This window comes from Ambystoma mexicanum, chromosome 11 (assembly GCF_040938575.1).
Source record: "Ambystoma mexicanum isolate Mex_15411 chromosome 11, UKY_AmexF1_1, whole genome shotgun sequence".
NCBI lineage: Eukaryota > Metazoa > Chordata > Amphibia > Caudata > Ambystomatidae > Ambystoma > Ambystoma mexicanum.
In genome coordinates this window covers 51,010,833-51,025,381 of record NC_090934.1, presented here as the reverse complement: position 1 = coordinate 51,025,381, position 14,549 = coordinate 51,010,833, and positions in this window count along the sequence as shown.

The following is a 14,549-nucleotide window of genomic DNA, read 5'->3' as shown; positions in this document are numbered from 1 at the left end:
TGGGCTATCATGTGTCCCACTTTATCCCTATCTGTTGGGAAGAAGGCTGTCTTGAAAGTGAATTGAATGGTACAGGATTCCAAAAATTCCTTTACCATATGCGGGTTACCATCAAAACGGCCCGAAGGAAGTGGACCTGGCGGGACCTCCGCACTATGGGCGGCTCGGTGATCCTTTTGTCTTAATGTGAGGTTTTCTTGTTTTAATTGCTGTAACTCTGTGGAGAGCGCTTGGACAGCGTTAACTAATTGCTGTATCTGCTGTTCCATAGCGTCTGGATTCAGATTGTCTTCAATATCTAGATCACCAAAGTCTTTTTTTTTTTTTTTAAAGGCGTTGCTACTGTTATCTTTCTAGCTCCAAACAAACGATCAAAGAAGTTGGTTTTTCTAACTTTAAGGCAAAGGTAATCTCGGTAAAGGTAGACAATCAGAATAACAGCAAACTCTCTTACCTTGTCTTCAAACTCAATGTGGATATTAGGGAAATACCTGAGTCCCCCTCTCCCAGCCTAAGGAAACAGGCGTGGAGTGGAGGCGTCAGGGAAACCCTTGGTCGGGAAAAACCCTTGTAGCTGGGGATCGTTGAGAGTTCCCGACGAGGACTGTCGCGGCTCGTGAGCGTCGGGAGACAATCCCCGGAGGTACGAAGGAGTCGAGGATGTCGGTGTCCGTGTTTTTGCCTCTGACTGTTGATACAAACCAGAAAGGTAAGTGTTCTGTCTTTTATGGTAAAAGATACTCAAAAAGTGGGGAGGAAAGGAATCTCGTACCTTGGGAGGAATTCTAAAAGGTTTCAGGTGTTGGTAACAAGGTGGCTGGCGTTCGGCAGTCTGAGAAGGGATTACTGGAATTCGTTCTGAAGATATACAAGGTAAAGATAAGTAACGAGTACTATTTGACTGATCTAAGAGAGCGGGAGATAAGTAGCGTACCTACCCTAGCATATAATTCCTTCTGTGAGAAGTCGTGACTTCCATGGAAGAGGAGGAGTCTGGGTACTGTAGTTCAAGAGGTGGAATGTGTCTGCCTTTGCTAATACCGAGTGGGAGAGAAAAAAGGTTAACTGCGGGTTCAACTGAGAAGGGGAGAGTTGTGAGAATCGATGAGCTTACTTACTGGGAGGCAAGTGCCGAAATGACTAAGTAAGAGTTGGGTGTCGGGAATGGCTGGCCTGTGAATTGGTCCGCGAGGAGGCAACTAGCGGAACAAGAAAAAAAGGGATTAAGCAAGCAAAGTAGGAAAAGAAGAGGTTACGTAGAGCGGTCTGGGATATCCAAATGAATCCTAAATTACTCACGGAGTGTGGCTCACGATAGTCGTAGCAACGCGCTGGTCCATCGGTGTTGATGTGGGAAATACTCTTCCGTGCTGACGGGGAGGAGTCAAACCCTCCTGATCTGATCGAAAGACTGGACCAGCGCACGAAGGACTGGGCGCCATTTTGGAAGGATAACTTCGCACCCCTTGTACATACCGCCAACGGCGCCACACAGACCAATTCCGCGCCGCACTCGTGACACCTAGTTGGAGGGTGAAGAAGAAAAGTGCACGTGGAAGCCACAAAATAATCTGTTGACTTTGAACTTTGGACTGAGGCATACTGAAGCCTTGATAAGAAAAGAGAAAATACGAAATTTTGACCGAGGACACACATATTGGAAAAAAATACAGTATCCTGACTCTTTCTGCACAGTAATCTTGTTTGGAATCACTCATGGTGTCCCACAGTAGCGACATCACCAAAGATGTACTAACATACTTCTAACTAGTACTGAAATCATACCCGTCATTGGTGGGGAGGCTCACCAGTGTCACTGACTTTCTTTAAGATCCTGAAAAGGAAAAGACTCTAAGGAGATTGCTTACTGTAATTGCCGAACAGTTCCTCCTACTTCCAGAGTACAGCAAGAAAAAAACAAATGTCCCAAGCGGAGGAAGAAGCAAATAGGCTTGTTAATATACTATTCTTTCACCTATTGAAGACTGCCCAGGTCTTGCTGGAAGAACTACAGATGTATTGACATTTCTTCGAGATCCAGCAAATACAGAACGTCTAAGTATAATCCTAAACGGGATTGTTATACAAGTAGTTCATCGCACACACCGAACTTGCAGAGACTGTTTACATTGAATGAGAGCAAATAGTCCGAACTTGAACAATTGCAAGACAAATGTCCCTATCACCAGACGACAGTAGGTTGGCTAGTAATGTTTTCTTCCGCTTAATTGAGGATTTCCCAGAGCTTGAGGGGAGACCTGTCGATGTTGATGTCCTCACATACATCAGAGACCCATGAAATTCCGCACAGATGGGCATGCTTCTGCACGGCATCGTGATGCAAATTCAACTTTCTAACCATCAGCAGAACTATTTGACAAAATTTTAAACTTTCCGCTGAGGGACAGATCGAGAGAGTAACACATGAAAGTTAATTTTTTATTTTTCTGACAACGACACAGCATGTCTTCGGGAATGAAGCAGATTAGAGGAACTGATTAGGAACTCGTATATTTTGAACATGCACAGTAAAGAGACCTATTGAATTATGACCTGATTTTGGCATTTCATATAGATAAAGAAACTGTATCCTGAGACAAACTATTGATCCGGTAAAGAGAGAGACAATTGTTTAGTATCTGCAACTCACAAGCAGAACCGGCATAACCTAGAAATAACATTGGTCAGAAGATATATTAAAAGTTAGCATTTCTCAACAGATGATCGAGATGGGGATCCAGAGCAGCAATCTCATCCTTCCCCAGGTGGAGAGACATCCGTCCTTTCCTAAAAGCAAATGCTGTCGATGGACTTACAGGGGAATAATGTATTTATGTTTTTATGTATCATATTCATTGTTATTTTGCTGTTACTGACGATCAGAACTGCATTTTTTATTGGTGTACAAAGCGTTCCAATCCCAGTGCATCTGCCTAATGTTGCATACATGAAAACTACGAAGGCACCCAGACCTTACATAGTCATTCCAGTCCCTAGAAGACCTGATAATGGAGTGAGTGAACTTTAGATGGCTGTGATTAGCAATGACACACACATACTTTTGGTAACAAACCCATCAAAAAGCCGGAAACAGGGTCGGCAGAGTGTGAATGTAAAAAGGTTACTGACAACCACACACACGCAAACTTTGAATGCACACACGCTAGGCCTGGTGTCAATAACTGCAGAATCACAATCCAAAGCATTGGAGAAGAAGAGACTGCCAACTATAAGAAATTCCACGACAAGTGGGGTGAAAAGACAAATGAAAAAAGCTGAACTCCTGAAGAAACAAAAGGAGCTGGAGAATAAACAGACAGGGACAGCACTGACAAACACATATGTTCCAGAGGAAGAAACAAGTACAAGTTCTACAATACAGCCACATACTAACCCAATGACAGAGTGCGAATGGACACTATTGACCAAAATAGAAAGAACACAAGAGAAGTTGAAGAAGAAACCAACCAAAATAACATTGATGAACACCCCTAATGCGACGCCGATGGAGGAGAAAACGGGCTCAAGGGAAATTTAACGAGCACAGCTGATAATAGAATCAACTTGGTCAGCAGTAGCCAGAGCCAGAGAAAGACAGGAGGAAATAGAAAGAATCGCCAGACTTACCTCCACTCGACTGGCACAGATGAAAATACCCGCACCATGGGCCAGGATACCTGAAAATCCTCCAGCAAGAAGAAGCCATACAGATGCATTCAGGGATGTAGTTATAGCGAACTACATGAAGACCTTAAGAATCAAGAGAATCATGCACGGAGATGACAGTGAACTAAACGATTACTTGGACAGCACAGCACATTTGGGAAACAACATCTGGTACCAGCACATGAAAGAAGTTGGAAGACGGAGTTCAGAAGGGGAGTGCTTTGTTTGTGCACTTCTACCGTACAGCATGTAGAAGTCCAAGATCTTCGTAGCTGTAGAAATTGACGTCCAGACAGCACACTATCTCTCGCACGTAGCAATGTGCAAGACCAGAGGCCAGTTTGTGGGAAGTGATGCCTCATTGAAATGGGCAACTGAAGCAACTGATCCTAATGAAGATGATTATGTTCAAGACATAAAGACAAGAAACAGAGCTCATACTAAGAATCATGTGATCAGGTATGAGAAACCTGGAGTCAAAGGAGCTGAAATAAGATGGGAAGTGAACAAGAGACTGGAAAGTCTAGGGAAGTCTGCAGAAGAAATTAGTGTATGGAAGAACAGATGCCAAATGCAAATCTGGGGAACAGTGCTTTCACCAGATGGGTGGGAGAAAGGAGTAGTGATCTGCAGAGCATGGAGGGCCCTTGGAGCCTGCAAAGAAGCAATTGAGAATTCACAAAGTTTATTCAAGCCATTATGGCCAAGGCTTGCCAAACTATTGACATGGGTCAAAGACAGAGGAGGGCCCTTACAGATAGTGCCACTGGAAAGCGCAAAACTATGCTTAAGGAATAATGGCGCAAGAAAGATGGGAGATAATCAAAACTGTGGACACATTTTTGACGCGCCTGGAATGATGCATGGAATTCCAGTAATTATGGACCATTACTGGGCTTGCAGTTCCAAAGCATACATCAGACTGCCGAAAAACTGGGGAGGTCTATGCAAAATAGTGAATGTCCACGTTCAAGATTTGGTGATCCCGAAGAGTGACCTGAATATTGACAGTTTTCCAGAAGGAAGGAAGAAGAGATCTGTGGAACTAATAACTCAAATGAAGAGAGAAAATTACTTTTCTGCCAAATCAGAAGAAGCCTTTAATGCAATCCTATATGATCACAGGCTGTTCAGCCTCACCTCATCAGTGTTCACGACAATCTTCATGCCAAGATTTCAAGTTGGAGCAAACACTAAATGGTTGCAGATAACCAGATGGGACCATCAACTCAACCATAAAAGGATTTAACGCCATAAAGGACGAGTTAAGGGTAGTTTGATTGATGACTCTCCAGAACAGATATGTCCTTGACATGATTACAGCTATGGATGGAGGCGTTTGTGCAAAAATCAGAGAATCATGTTACACATGTATACCCTCTCACGATGAGAAAATGGAACTCTAACAGAAGCCATAGATATGCTGACAAAACTACAGAACCAAATGATTGTTGAAACTGACAAAGTGGACGATGACAGGTGGTTTTGATCACTATTTTCATGGGTTCCACAGTGGATGGTAGATGCCTTCAAATTCCTAGGAGCCCAGTAGTGATGATACTGCTAGGATTCTGTGTTATCAAGATAATATTCTCTCAATGCCAGAAGACTGTAAAAAAAAAGCCATAGGGATGAAGATCATGATTGATGTTGAGCCAGGATGGAAGCACAAAGTCCTGACTGATGAAGAAATAAGAGACTTTGTGAAGGCCAGCATGCATGCACCAGAAGGAACGAAGTTTCTATATCCCAAGAAGCATAGAAAGTATGTGGGAAGATGGGTCTACTGTAGCCCAAATGGACAATGTCAATTGATGATTTGGAACTAAGACGAATACGTAAGAAAAGCAGGAAGTTTGAAAGGGGTAATAAAGATATGGACCCCAAAGAGACATTTCTGCAAACCATCATGTATAGACCCAGATAATGACAAAAGGATGGACTAAAGCAATAAAGCAAAAGTGAATACAGATGAACAAAAGAAAAAAGTGAAAGTGGTCGATGACTCGCTCAGATGGGGGAGTATAGAGGAGGTCCCAAATGCAGCCCTCACTCCAACCGTCCAGTTTGAAGTACCAGGAACGTTCACACCGAGATACATGACATATGATGAGCAAATAAACCAGCAGAGAGCCGCAGTGGGGCTATGTCCAGTACCTGTCAGAAGAACAGCACCTATTAAAGTACCAATACCAAGGAAACCATGGACGGTATGGAACCCATTGAGAAAGCCATATCAACAAATGAGACGAACCGAAGATCGCCTGAGTACATTCCCTGAAGAAGCCAAAAAGGTCTAAATGGAAGAGGAATGGTGATCTCACAAGAACCAGGACCAAAACACATATAGAAGATGTAATAATGACCTGAGAATGATAAAGAGAGACGAAACACCATGAAGTAAGGATATCGTGAACCTAAAGTGAAAGGACAATGTCAAACGTAAGAAGCTTAAGCTATGAGCATGGCGAAGATACTCAACCAGTTTACACATGTACATATGCTTGAAACCGGAAGAAAGCTAAGAAAATCATGCAACTTGCTACGCTTAGCAGAGGGATAGTGCGGCAAGCGCCACCTATACATATCTACCTCAAAGAAGCACGTTACATAAATATACTTCCACTTTGCACAAGAAGCAGAATTAACCATGACTACTAAAGGCCACACGAGAAAGGTTTCATATTCAGCAAAATCAAGAACAGAGCGGCAGAACGAAACTCAGCAGAGGCAACTCATGCCGAAGGAACCAAGGTCATCTCCGCCAAGATGGACAAGCAGTAGCTACAATTAACTGAAGCAAAGACCAGAATATACTGCTTTGAAAGGTCAAGATAAGAAGCCAAAGGCAGGTGGTGGGTGAAACGAAACTCAAATACAAGAATTGTTGAAGAGGCAAATTCACGGTGCCTGCCTCACGTGACCAGCCGAGCGAACAGGAGCAAAACCCCCACACCTATGCATGGCAACAGGCCAGGAGGAGATATCAGAACATTCTAGACAGAAGATGCAGTCTCGAGGCCAACCACAGTGAAATAATTGACACATGGCCACTAAAGTGATGAGCGATTGTAACAATAATTGGAGGAAGGCCGGGTGAGTTAAGGGGCACCCTGAACCTGGCTAACCATTCTGCGTGCTGCTAAGTGAAGTGGAAAAGTACGGGTGGGGTTGATGCCCACCCAATCACAATGGACGAAGTAATCTAGGGTCCTATAGTTAGTAGAACCAGTGAGATGTCGTACTTTTAGTAAAATCTAATGTAGCACGTTTCAAGGGAGGGCTTAGATGCCCCACCTGACAGTGTTTAACCAAACCCTTACTCCGTTACCATATACAGTTATAGTACCTACAGTAAAGTTACCTTTTCCCAACCAATAGAATTGTATGCCAATTAGTAAGGGTTAAACGTCAATGATGATGAGTTTTTAGTATAAATGATACGTTCTTTATGAAGTTTGTTGGAGTTGAAGCGAGAAGGAAGATCACGCCACTGCTGATATTCATAACTCCCTGTTTTTTGTACTTGTCATTAAACGGACTCCCTTTGCCAAACCGTCGAGTTGTCAATATTGATTTGGTGCTGAAGTATTAATCTGCACCTCCATCCATCTCACGGGTGCTGCTATCTTGTTTTAATGTGCTTCTGGGCAAACCCGACTCTATGGGCCGGTTGGGGGTCCCAGAGCACAGTGTGTGTTGTGGGTCCCATGGGTCAGGGTGCTGTACCCACCCCCCCCTTCACCTGTAACTTCCCTCGAATTAGGTTCACTCTGAAACTCTTGAAAAGAGTGTGTTGTGTATCCCATGGGTCAGGGTGCTGTGCCCATCACCCACTTCACTTGTCACATCGCTGGGATTAGGGCCACATTGAAACTCGTGCAATTAGTGTGTTGTGTATCCCATGGGCCAGGATGCTGTGCCCATCACCCACTTCACTTGTCACATCCCTGGGATTAGGGCCACTCTGAAACTCATGCAATGAGTGTGTTGTGTATCCCATGGGTCAGGATGCTGTGCCCATCACCCACTTCACCTGTCACATCCCTGGGATTAGGGCCACTCTGAAACTCATGCAATGAGTGTGTTGTGGATCCCATGGGTCAGGATGATGTGCCAATCCCCCACTCCACATGTCATATCCCTGGAATTAGGGCCACTCTGAAACTCATGCAATGTGTGTGTTCTAGATCCCTGTCACATCCCTGGGATTAGGGCCACTCTGAAACTCATGCAATGAGTGCGTTGTGGATCCCATGGGTCAGTATGATATGCCAATCCCCCACTTCACATGTCATATCCCTGGAATTAGGGCCACTCTGTAACTCATGCAATGAGTGTGTTCTGGATCCCTTGGGTCAGGATGCTGTGCCCATCACCCACTTCCCCTGTTACTTCGCTGGAATTTGGGGCACTTTGAAACCCCATGCAATGTGTGTGTTGTATATCCCTTGGGTCATGATGTATGTTTTGTGAATCCCGTGGGTCATGATGCTGCGCCCATCCCCCACTTCACACCCCACATCCCTGGGATAAGGGCCACTCTGTAACTCATGCAATGAGTGTGTTGTGGATCTCATGGGTCAAGATGCGGCGCCCATCCCACAATTCACCTGTCACATCCCATGAATTAGAGGCACTTTGACACTCATGCAATGTGTGTGTTGTGGATCCCTTGGGTTAGGGTGATGTGCCCATCCCCCACTACACCTGTCACATGCCTGGAATGAGAGCCACTCTGAAACTCATTACATGTGTAAAACACACTTCACTTGTCATGTCACATCCCTGGGATTAGGGTCACTGTGAAATTCATGCAATGAGTGTGTTGGGTATCCCATGGGTCAGGATGCTGTGCCCATCCCCCACTGCGCATGTCACATCCCTGGGATTAGGGCCACTCTGAAACTCATGCAATGTGCGTGTTGTGGATACCACGGGTCAGGATGCTGTCCCCAACACCCACTTCACATTTCACATCAATAAATTAGGGGCACAGGGACACTGATGCACTATGCGTATTGTAGATTCCTTGGGCCAAGTCATTGTGTCACTAATTCACTTTACATGTCCCACCTCTGGAATTAGGGGCGCAGTGACACTCATACGCTGAGTGACGCCGGTCCCTAAGGGCTGAGGCAGCCCTCGCCGTTTCTCTGCAGGAAAACAACATTACTTCAGCCTGCTTAATTGTCCCAAAGTGAATTTTCTCGGCTGGCAGGTGCCATCAGGCAGCCTCTAAATGAACGGCATTATAAATAGCGCCTCGGGGACCTTCGCACCTTGTGTGCTGGCGCAGTCCCGTGTCACATCCAGTGCACGCCCCTGAAGGCCTAGGCATGTGCTCTGAGATGAGGCAGAAGGTCCCTTGTGTTCACGATGCAGATTAAACACCATTGTTTCAAAAATACATACGAGTATAACCCTGAAAAGTAACCGGTTTAGAGGGCTTGCTCCCTCTTTCCCTGCTTGGCATCCGCCCTCATGATTGGCTAATCCTGTGATTTCCAGGAAGCCAAGCACTGATCTTTTTAATGAACATATGGTCCTCTTAAAGGCCAAGGATGAGTATGCTCTTTCCTTTTGCATAGACTTGCATAATAGCCTGCCACTGGCACTTAAGGGGTTAATCAGTAACATGTCATGCAAGGGATGGGATGCTGAGTAACTCTTACACCAAATAATCAGACCGACTCAGGAAGTTGGCAAAGTCCCATTCGACTGTTTTATTATCAATTGTCTAAAACAGGGCGTTACAGTGGACATCGACAGACGTTCGCTCGAGCTCTCAATACATTTTACATAAAAGCACACTTATGTACTAAACATTCATCATAAGTGACATCATACTACATGGCAAATATAAAAAGCCTACGAGGGATTGTGGTTGACTCAAGCGGAATATCTAAGTATTCTTTCTATAAGGGCTGGGAATGCGATTGGGCATCTACTGTCAGGTGGACAACTTAAGCCTGCCTCTAGTGCAAGTCATCCTCAACACTTATTAAGTACACAGAATACTATCAGCTCTTAAACTATAAGGCTCTTCGTTATAAGGCCCTCTATAACTGGTTGGCATGCTCGTGCCATGTCTGGAAATTTTGGCTCCTTAGCAGCACGTAAACTCACGCCCAGGTGCCAGGAGGTGGACTTGACTTTGATTTCCCACCCAATTAGTCCATCTTCTCTCATTGCCTATGCATTCTGCCATGAACATTTGCCTCTGAATTCAGCCTTGCAAAGTATTCTTGTTTCAGGGAATATATGGGAGTACGGACACATGCTTATCACAGTTCTGGTCTGCATGCCCAACTCTTATATTCATCCTTAGACCACGTGACAGGAGACTGCAATTCGGCTCATTTTCAGAAATTAATTATTAATTCAAGACAATTAATTGCTGAAAATGAGCCGAATGTGGTCTCCTATCACGTGGACTATGAGACACTGAATCATTCCTTGTTAAAGTGCAAAGAAAGAACACCATGAGTGGCAAGTTTATTAATTCAAGACAATTAGTTAATTTTCAGCAATTCTGAATTAATAAACTTGGCACTCGTGGTGTTCTTTCTTTGCACTTTAACAAGGGATTATTCAGCATCTCACAGTTTCTGTGCTTCAAGGATAGATAACCGGCCTTGGCTTGCTCCAGCTTTGATACCAGGACAAACAGCTTCACCCTTCAAGTCCGCAATCTCCAGTTAATTCTTTGCTGAGACACACAGCTCTCGATCCTTCGTTCTCCGTGGGTTTGAACTTACTAACATTTGTGACACAGATGTCCAGACACTATGTCAAGACTCTAGGTGTTCACATTGATGCAAATCTATCGATGAACAAACAAGTCAGTGCCGTAGCCTCTGCATCAGCGTTCAGCACCAAACTCATCAATGCCATTAAACCCTACTTATCCAGCCCAACCGCTTGGCCATAGCTAGAGCAACTATAAGAGCCAAACTCGATTATTGCAACGCCCTCCTAGCTGGCACCTCTGCCAAAAACATTCGCAGACTGCAAACCACACAAGACAATGCCCTCAGATCCGCCATGAGCATCCCTAGAAGAGACCATATATCCCGCGCCAGACGTGAAGCCCGGTGGCCTCAGGTCAAAGACCGTATTACTCTGAAAATCCTCACCATCACTCACATGTGCATCAACCAAACCGCTCCAGCATACCTATCTGAAGCAATATCAAGGACCACATCCACTCGCCCCACCAGAGTTCAGTACACCAACCAGCTACACATACCACACATAAAGAGAGCCATAGCGGGAGGTCTAGGCTTCTCCTATATTGCACCAAAACTCTGGAACTCACTCCCTGCCACCCTTAGAGCTGAACCTTCCATCTCTGTCTTCCGCAACAACCTCAAGGCCACTCTCCTCAACTAGCAAGTGGAGGACTTCCTCCTCCACTTTTGCCATGTATATTGTAATATAAAACAAATGTAATATAACTATATTGTAACCTGTATATATACTGCTAATGACTAAGTAACTACATTGCAACCTGTATATATATATATATATATATATATATATATATATATATATATATATATATATATATATATATATATATATATTATATATATCTCGCTAATGACCATGTAACTAAGTAACTAAGCTTTGTACTGTAACAAGTGCCACGATGTCCTCGGGCTGTTGTGCGCTATATAAATACGAATAAAACAAACTATACAAATGGCGGTTTCGCCTGCAGTCTACTCACTATGTATAGCCAGCTTCTGAAACCACTTAGTCTACGTGCGTTGCTGCTTCTGTACATTCATTGAACGGTTTGCATTTTCTGCAGTGTATTGCACACTCACATGCAATCTTCTTTTCTGCATAAGGATGTTCACTGGATTCCTTATTTCGTCATCAGTTTCCATAAGGTCCATACATCTTCTTATTATTATCTTTTTAGTGCATCACTCTCACTTCTTGTGACTTCACCAGCTCCTCTTTCTCTTGTTTTCATATTCCTTCGGGGATCACCCCCAAGAGATTATCATCTCTTCGGGCATACATCTAGTATGGCTTTCTTAATGGATAACTTTTCTCGAACACTTGTCGAGGTATGATCTTAACTACTGGTGTCAAGCATTGTGCAGTTTCTAGTTTCCAACATACAGGGGGGGTGGGACTTCCTCCAGAGGCATTCGGCTGCTCCTCTATACTCCCACCGCTGGTTGTGTCATCGACCACACCTTCATCAGTCTCCACATCTTGAGATCTTTTCTTGAAGAAGTGTTTCTTCGGAGTCCAGATCTTCATTACTCCCTTCACAAAACCGGCTGATTTGACATGTTCATCCACACTCCAGGTCAAGTAACTGCACTGTCCATTTAGATTACACTAAACCCATTGACCCACGTACCTCTTGTGATTCTTTGGATACAGGAACTTTGTTCCCTCAGGTGCTAAGATGCTAGCCTTTATGTATCCTCTGATTTCTTCATCAGTCGATTCCTTGGGACCAAATCCTGATTCAACATCAATCATGATTCCCATTCGCACTCATTTCTTGGCTGTTTTCTTGCACTGTGCAATTATTATCCTGATCACACAGAATCCAAATATCACCATCACCAATATTGCTCCAAGAAGCTTGAATATGTTTGCCATCCACTGCTGCGCCCATGAGAAGATAGATGCAAACCAACTGTCATCTGCAACATCCTCTGTCTCTTCTTCCATCTTGCTATGCAGGTCAGTCAGCAACGTTATGGACTCAATCAAGGTCCCATTCTCGTCATTGCAAGAAGGTATGAATGTGCAACATTATGTCCCGATTTTGGGGCAAACTCCTCCTTCCATCGCTGTGAACATATCTAGGACATATATGTTCTGGCGGGTCATTAGTCGTTTGGCCCTCAATTCTTCCTTGATAGGATTGAATCTCTTTATGGTGGTGTTGATTGCCTGCAGGAGCTCCCATCTGGTAATCTGTAACCATTTGGCATTGGCCACCGTCTGGATCCCAGGCATGAAGATAGTTGTGAAGATTGAAGCAGTTATACTGAACAGCCTGTGCTCATACGGATAGCCTCCTCTGCATCTATTGATTTTGCTGAGAGGTTATTCTATCTCTTGGTTTGATTGAGAAATTCGACTGATCTTCTTCTCAAATGGGCATCGGCTTTTGATAATTCGCCAATGTTCAGGTCACTCAGAGGAATCACTAACGCTGGAACATTGATAAGCACTAAGGAGCACGTTCCTCCCCAATCCTTGAGCAGCTTCATGTAGGCTCTGGACCCACAAGCCCAATATCGATCCATCAGGATAGCTGTCCCTGCTCCTATACTGGAGACAATTATAGTCTTGCAACCTATGGTATCTCCCAAATGGCTCTTTCTATTTTCTTTGAAAGCACAGTGTTGCATTTGCCAGTGGAATCACACCCATTGGACCTGATTCATCTTCCACGCATGTCAGCAGCTTGGCATGTTCGGCCCATGACTTCAACCACCCATCATTTACTCTTTGCACTTCTCACACGTAATCTGACTTCAATAGATGAGCTGAACAGGACATCAATCCTTCTTCCCATCCTTTCTTGGATTTCACTTGTCCATAGACTAGCAGCTGAGACCGTTCCCAGCATCCAGGTGTCCAAGCTATTTCGCTCTATTAGGACAGTCCATTCTCGTCATTTCTTTTATCCTGTCCAGCCTTAGGATACGTGAGCATCTTGCTCTTCCATGCAGGCTCCTTTTCCATCTGTGTAGTCTTGATATAATCCTCCAGGAATGGAAATAACCATTTCGATCTCCATCGTAGAGTGGCCCAATTTCCTTGGAACTATCCTTGAGTCATGCATGCTGCGAGGTGAACAAGATAACTGGCATTGTGTTCTGACACTTCTCTGGAAATGAAAGTTTGGCAGCATTCATTGTATAGGGTATGAGAGTGCAAACGTAACAACTCTCTTTAGACGTTCTTTCCCCTAGACTTCTCATGTGTTGATACCACATGCTGTGACCCAAGTGTGCTGCATTATCCAAGTATGTATTTATCCTCTCATTTTCTTCCTCCACGCTTCTCCTTTGTCTCCCTAACAGAATTGCTGCAGCCCATGGAAACAACTCTAAAGCAGCTTTACTTCAGAAAGAAAACACAAGGGATTTTGGCTCAACAGTAATGGGCAAATCAACAATAGTTTCTGCAGTGGAGAGGATCAAAGGGGCATCTGCCTTATTTGGACCAATAAAATAGATAGTGTGAACCAGAAGAAACAGATAGCAAAGATAGAAATTGAACATGCCTATATCAAGAACCAACCTATTAACCCAAACCATTTATATCATTCTGGAATTGGCTGTGCTTGTTCATTCCCTTAAATCGTGTTCACCTTGTTATTCCACATTTCTACTGTAATCAATTAAGGAAAAAAGAAACACTTTTACTTGTAGTACTTGTTCAATAATTGCGATTAGCGATCTTCTAATCACTGGCCCATTTTTTGGATCCTGTAAAAAAGTGAGAATATCAACGTCTCTGAGGACGCCTGCAGCAAGGACGACCCTCTCCCTCTTGTGCCTTCTTGCGGCACCACGATGAGGTAAGCCCTTTACTGGACTCATATGCACTTTATAGCTCAGCTCTCCCCATATGCTTTACTTTCTGTACGGCAGCAACGCACATTGGAGATCCTGCCTGTTCCTTTTATTTGGAATGTCTTACCAACATGCAACTTCGTATATGCACATTCAGCGCCCTTGGACCCATTCCTTTCTGTGTCGCTCACTGATTGCCGCCCTCCTCCTCAGCACCGGAGTGCCTCTGAGGGCTGATCTGGTTACCATGGAGCCATTGTGTAAACGTTGCTCCCGATTGGCTGCTTGACCGCTTGTATAGCCAGCTGCAAGCCG